The following is a 7,564-nucleotide window of genomic DNA, read 5'->3' on the forward strand; positions in this document are numbered from 1 at the left end:
GCCTTTTGAAAACTCCGCCCACAAATCCCCAACTCTCCCACCAATAATGATGAAGTCGATTGGGCTATACACCCTCTGTATCCTACTTCCACCGGACAAACCCTAGCTTTCCATCCTCGCTGTTCAGTTTCTGCTGCCAGGTCTGCATATCTAAGCTTTTTCCTTTCATAAGCCTCCTCACTGAATCCTCTCAGGGCACCGCCAATCCACTGACTCGCAGAGCATAACACCAGATCAGTCCTCAATTTAGTGTTAAAGGAAAACTCCAACATTTTGGGAAATTAGCTTATTTAACATCTTCCCTGGAGTTAGACAAGAAGATACATACCTTTTTTGTCTCTGTGCGTGCATTTTAGCTTTGGGAATAGACGCTCCGTTAGCATAGCTTAGCTTCATCACTGGAAGTGAGTAGGGGCCGGAGCCTTACAGTGCCTTACAGTGTATTGCAAGGTCTGACATTGACCAAACTTGATATGCATGACCTTGGTGGGCTCTAGGTCAACTCCTGAAAAGGGGGTCAATGTCAGACTTTGCAATCAAAAGTTAGGGGGCTAATAACCCTTGCCATAATTTCAGTGTGCCCCCTAACTTTTGATTGCAAGGTCTGACATTGACCCCTTTTCAGGAGTTGACCTAGAGCCCACCAAGGTCATGCATATCAAGTTTGGTCAATGTCAGACCTTGCAATACACTGTAAGGCACTGTAAGGCTCCGGCCCCTACTCACTTCCAGTGATGAAGCTAAGCTATGCTAACGGAGCGTCTATTCCCAAAGCTAAAATGCACGCACAGAGACAAAAAAGGTATGTATCTTCTTGTCTAACTCCAGGGAAGATGTTAAATAAGCTAATTTCCCAAAATGTTGGAGTTCCCCTTTAACTATCTCTCTGTCACTTTTCCTCCCAAATCTACCTGCATCTCCCAGTCATTAGCTCCCGACTCATGCCTGACTAAAAACCTACCTTTATATATCTCCCTCACGGACACATTGAATGGCTGCACTCTCTACCCCATTACATTCTGAATTCACCTGTACCTGCTCCTTTCAGAATATAAGATAAGATAAGATATTCATTCATAGATCACCTTGGGGAAATGTGGGAGCGTCATAGCAGCATGTTGGCCGAAAAGTCGCAGTCTCTGAACACAGTGGACATGATGGGTCCCCATCTACCCACTGTTTTAGGTTCTGTGGTGATGGCAGCATATAAGTAGCCCAAATCAGGAATTTCATATGCTTATGCGCACAGGACCTACCAAAATGAACTGATTAAGACACTTGGACACTTGGACTAATAATGCATTCAGTCATTTGGACGGAGTTGTTAAAACTCACTCCACTCAAATCAATAGAGTTATATTTCACTCTATTCAAATCAAATTTAAAGTGACGTGGCTGGGATAAAGTCAGTCAGCCAAAACAAATTCCTGGACCAAGGTCGAACCAGAGAGCTGTGGAGTCGAAGGCCCTCTGGAAGATAAGAGTGGCGAGCAGCTTCCCCCACCCCCAATCCCTACCCAATCCCCCTCCCGCATGTACGCCCGGCGCCACTCCCACGTGATGGTGACGGCAGCCGACTAGTACGCATGCTGGAGGGGGGGGGGCCTAAGACTGTTTCATCACCAAAGTCCTATCCCCCAGTCCATGCCCCCTCCCTCTGGACAATCTTTTCCGCCCTCCCTCCCGCCACCTGGCGCGACGACACTTTGTTTCAGACACTTTGTTGTTGGTGCAGCCGACTATCGCATATGGCGTCTCAGGCATTCTGTAGATGACAACAAATGTACATGTCTGTGTGAATTTATGCTGTGCCGTTGTTACTGTAAAAATTTAATGATTGTGATATGTTGTTATTAATGAGACGATGAGCTGTATGTGTGCGTCACTGGAATTTCCCCAAGGGGATTAATAAAGGAATATCTTATCTTATCTTATCCTCTACTCCACAGGTCCCTCCAGCTAAGCTTCCACTTCTCTCCAATTTCCTAGTTCATCCACTGCCCCTGCTTAGCCTGGGCCACAGCGTTTGAACACCTCACTACTTCCTCTTGTCGCTGTACCTGCTCCACTACCGGCTTCCTGCTTTCTGTGGGACCCGCTTTGCTCCATACTGGCTTCCCTGAGCTGAGCTCTAGGCCCCCCCTGGCCTTGTTGCACCTTACCTTCAATGTCTGTTTGTCTACGAGCTGCCTCTGCTTCCTGTACTGCCTGTCTTGGGTTCCATTTCCTCCCGCTGGTTGGGTTTGGGACCAAGTTACTAGTTACTGTATCTTTGCTCCATGATACTGTAGCAACAACTCTGCTCTCACCTTCGCAGACTTAAACCCAGTGGCGGCCCGTACATTCTTCTCCATGGGGGGCGCTATACCAAACATTTTGCAAACATGTACCACGCATTGGCAAATATTTAATTAGGTACAACTATCACCATTGCCATCAATCAATATATGATCACAGTCAGTCAAATGCAGCCAATATGCCCTACACAATCAGAGAGAGAGTGAGAGAGAGAGAGAGAGAGAGAGAGAGAGAGAGAGAGAGAGGAGAGAGAGAGAGAGAGAGAGAGAGAGAGAGAGAGAGAGAGAGAGAGAGAGAGAGAGAGAGAGCAAGCGAGAGAGCGAGAGAGAGAGAGAGAGATATCGCAACTCTACCTTGTTGTTAAGTTGGCAGCAGGCAGAAGGGTTTGATAAAGTATATCCACTCCACTGTCCAGACTGTGTTGATGTCCATTGTCCATGCATGTCCACACTACATCCATATATAGCTTGTTGTTAGCCAACAAGTACTGTGTGAGTGAAGAGCTGTGTCTTTGTCCATTTCCGCGTCGAACAGCCTGCAAACTACCTGGCGTTCCTATCGCCATGCTCTAAGACAAATTCTAACCTTAACCAACTTTGAAAGAGTGCCTAAGCTTAACCGTCGAAAGAACTTGCCGTCACGCTCTAAGACAAATAGCTGCATCACAACAACACAACAGCATAGAGAGACTATCTACTGTAACTAACCAGAAACGGGCGTCGGCCAATCAGAGAGCATCTCCGAGAAATGCGGAAATTATAGACGCTGCTGCTTAGACCGCTTCAAAACGCGCCCTTGTTCCATCATAATACATCATATTTCAACGCACAGCGCGTTACGCACTGATTGGCTGCGACGGATACAGCGATGAAACAGTGCACGGCGTGCACGCGCACTCAAAGCGCTATTGCCTCTAGCCCGAGAGAAATACGGCTAGGAGAAATGCGGCTACGGTAACGGAACGTATTCTCTATCAGACAGTGAGTCACTTCCTGTTCAGGAAAACTATTATTTATATTTGATATATTAACGTTATATTGTGCATTGGAAACACAAACATACTTAAAACGAGTAAATATTATTAATTTTAAACATGTTTATATTATTTATAGGGCTATAAAACAAAAAACAAAAACAAAAACATTTCTTATTCTTCTCTCTTTTAACCAGGGTTAACCGGGGGGGGGGGGGGGGGCGGCACCCGAGCGCCCCTAGTGGCCAGCCGCCACTGCTTAAACCCCTCTGTTAGACTAGTTACCGGTAGCTGGAGAATGCCTTTCCAATACAATGACACATTACTAATACACCAAGGAATGCAGAGCGATTTCATAATATACAAATTAGCCAACTGCTCAAGCCTTTCCACCATAAACAACATAACTTCAACTTTCCTGAAAGCCCTGACTTTTCTATCCTTCCTATCCCCTCTACAACATATTTCCAAAGTGCATCTGTCATCACTGTCATTCAACTCCCCATTATATCACCTACCCAAGCTTTTCACTGGCTTGTCCCTTATAGGTGGAATTTCTTCCTCATCTACGTAAAACATTCTGTTGCAGCAAGTTAGCTCACCCTGCTGTTTCTCCCCTACTACCACTCACTTTGAGGGTCTAATAATTACTTCCACCGCCATTGCTAGAATGCCATAATACCTATATCTAGTCTCTGCCATGCTGTTGTAAAATCTACAGCACCCCTGGCACTCTAAATAAATCAAAAACACCCCAAATAAGGCTATGCACTACCGCCTTAAATCCACAGAAAACAAATCATTCTCCTCCGCTGCTCCCCGACTCTGGAATCAACTCCCATTACACATCAGCGTGTATGGGTAATTTGTTGTTTTCATTTCAAATTGATGCGAAAGTTTCGTTTTTCACTACTCATTTCAAGGTAAGGGTCTATAGAACAATTTTGGTTCAACTTCAACTTCAACTTCAAATTACTTTATTTTCCTTTCGGAACTTCATTTGTGCAGTGGTTGAAAAACAAACATACAGTCACAATACATATAGACACTCACCACTATATATAAAAAAAATAGTTACAACTACAATAAAAAGACGACTATATAAAAAAACACCAACTACATTAAAACTACAGTACTTAAAGCATGATATATTAAAAACCATGTGGAGCAGTTCTATATGTATATAAATAATAAACAATAGTAGTACAGGTACGTAGTATATGTCCATCAGTGTCCATCAAGTGTCAAACAGTTGTAACTTTGATTGGATTATCTGATCTGAACATATGAGGTATGTATGGATTCAGGATCAGGAGTAGCAACTGGTATTTCAAGCATATTGCCCATATAACCAATATATACACAAAAATAGGCCTGGTAAAACATAGTCTTTTGAAAATAATCTTGACAATTTCACTCAGACCCAACAATACAGTGATATTTTTATTTATCTTTTAACTGTGCCACAATAATGGCGGTGAGTAACTGCTTAGACATTTGTTTGAATAACTCCTTGCACAATTGTTTCATAAGAAAGTAGCTAACAAATCCCATATACATGTCAGTCTTGGAAATAGCTCTGGTCCAGCTAGTTCACACACTTGCACAGACGTGTGTGTAACGGGGAAGCCCGTGGGTATGTCCACAGTCACGGAAACAGGTGTGTTGACGAGTGACTGTGGCAGTGCGGGCTGGTAAATTAAACTCACTTCCCCATAACAGGGTTAACAGACGCATAGGTACGGTAGTTAGGAGTGAATTCACTTCTTAGTGCAGCGGCCTGTGTCATCGCCCGCAGACGCGGGAGCCCCCTGTTCGACTCCCCCTCGGGACATTAACATTTAACATCAAACACAACGCAGACCAATATGATCCGTCACATGTGCACTTCAACTTTGCCCTCATGGACTTGCACCGAGAACAGGTAGGCCTACTTGTACAAGTACTTGTACAAGTGCACTTCACATCCAGATGTAATACATCCTTGGCATGGGGTAGCGTGGTCCAAATGGGAAGCAGCTTGCCGTCCTCTTCCTCTTCCACCCATGATCAGTGGTTCAGTGGATCAGGGTTGTTGACAGGCATCATGGACCTGAATGATTGAATGAATGAGTGATTTTATTTGACATAATAATAATACAATACACAAATGCATACAGATGCAAACCTTTGGGCTGTCGTCCAGATGCTTGCTTGGAAGACACTCCTTTTGAGATGTTGATCCAAAGCATCACTGGTTGGGGGAATTCTCTCCACGTCACTGGTCTTCTGTGAGAATAGCCTCATTCGGACAAGATAAACATCATTGTCCTTGTTTGACTCGTTGGTGTTGTACAGCCTACAGACAGAGTTTGTCGCCACTTCTTTCAGCCGTGGCGAAACGGCATGTCGACGACGACGATAGTTGCAAATTCCTCCATGAGAAATGGCACTGGTGCATCAGCTTGCAGTAGGATCGCTTACCCTTGAACTTGAAGGAAGATGTGCTGTCTGATCCAGTGAATGCGTGGAAGAGAGCCATATGGCATTGCATGTTGTCGTGCCCAGGGAGATCATTCTGGTTGTCTCTCCAGCTTTGAAGGATATCCAAATTTCCACGGCTGCATTCAGAGCCTTGATGTGATGGAAATGACTCAGAAGGATTACAACAACATCTGTGTCTCCAGTATGCACCATCTCAAGTGATGATGTTTGGAGGGCGTGGAGGAGATGTACTATAGCACACGAGTTCCAGCTTCCTCATGGTCGCATTGATCCATTGGTGGACTGTTTCCAACATGGTGGACTTGATCACCTGCAGTGATGTTGCCATCTTTGTCATCTGGGAACTGTCCATCTGTTAACAACTTGACAGGAATGAGAACAGTTCTTTCTTGTTACACCTGGCACACCTAACTCCTCGTCTACAGAAATGTCGCTACTCATACTGGCTTCCATGATGTATAGCTACCACCAACACATCTGACTTGGTACAGAGTTGAGGGATCCTTCAGATGACAACGCAGGTGGGTACAGGGAATATTTGTGATGAAAAAACCCTTCCAAATCCCCCCACGGCTGTCTCGCACAATAAAAGCTTTCCCATAGAGCTCTGCATGATGTTTGAAGTGCTGCATTCTCAGCTTATTTGCTGTTGAGGTTACTTTAAAAGACTGGTCATCAAACTCAAAACCAAGACAGGAAAACTCGTTGGAAAATGAGAACGTCTGATTCTTCTGAGGTTCAATTCAGTTTATTACAAAAGCTTCAGTTTGTACAAACTATAAGTGTCTCCAAGAAATATAGTACTTTTCTGTCCCTTAGCTCCAGAGCTAAGGAGGACCCCCCCCTTCACCCACCCCCGTGACCTTCCAACTATACGTAGCACCGGCCGCAACTGCCACCCTCCCTCCTTGCCATACCTTGGCTTTTACTGAAACAACGCCACTGCTCCCATACTGTCCTTTAATTTGTCACATCATAAGAAAAGGGAGGGGCCTTTCTCACATTTTAACCAATGAATTATTCTTGAAGACTAGCTCCTCCCATCTTCACTAAAATGCTCAGTATTGCTCTCTAGTGGTTATGTTTGAAAATACATTTAATATTGTTTCTTTCCCAGAGCTACATCAAAAGATAATAATAATAATAATAATAATAATAATAATAATAATAATAATAATAATAATAATAATAATAATAATAATAATAATAATAATAATAATAATAATAATAATAATAATAATAATAATAATAATAATAATAATAATAATAATAATAATAATAATAATAATAATAATAATAATAATAATAATAATAATAATAATAATAATAATAATAATAATAATAATAATAATAATAATAATAATAATAATAATAATAATAATAATAATAATAATAATAATAATAATAATAATAATAATAATAATAATAATAATAATACAATAGACCCACCATTTGGTTCCTCACGGTCTGGCTTGAGTACAAAAGATTCCTTCTGTTGAGACCTGAAAGATTTGTATCTGAATAGGCCAGCTGTTCTTTCTGTTCACACCTACAGTATGCGTGAGTTTCTATGGGAAACTCACCTTCCACTTTTCACAGGAAAGAGAGAGAGACGTCTTCAATATACATCTTATAACCTAAATTGACTTAAAGTAACTTATCATTAATAACTAACATTATTAAGTATACCTCAGTCTTCTTCTGCATTTTCTTCTCATGGAACAACATTACTTCGCTTGATCGGTGCTGTCAGAAGTCATTTGATTCACACTCTTCCTGAAATTGTTGTACTGCTCTTGTCCCGTAGAC

The sequence above is a fragment of the Notolepis coatsorum genome (assembly GCF_963971535.1).
Source record: "Notolepis coatsorum genome assembly, chromosome: 12".
NCBI lineage: Eukaryota > Metazoa > Chordata > Actinopteri > Aulopiformes > Paralepididae > Notolepis > Notolepis coatsorum.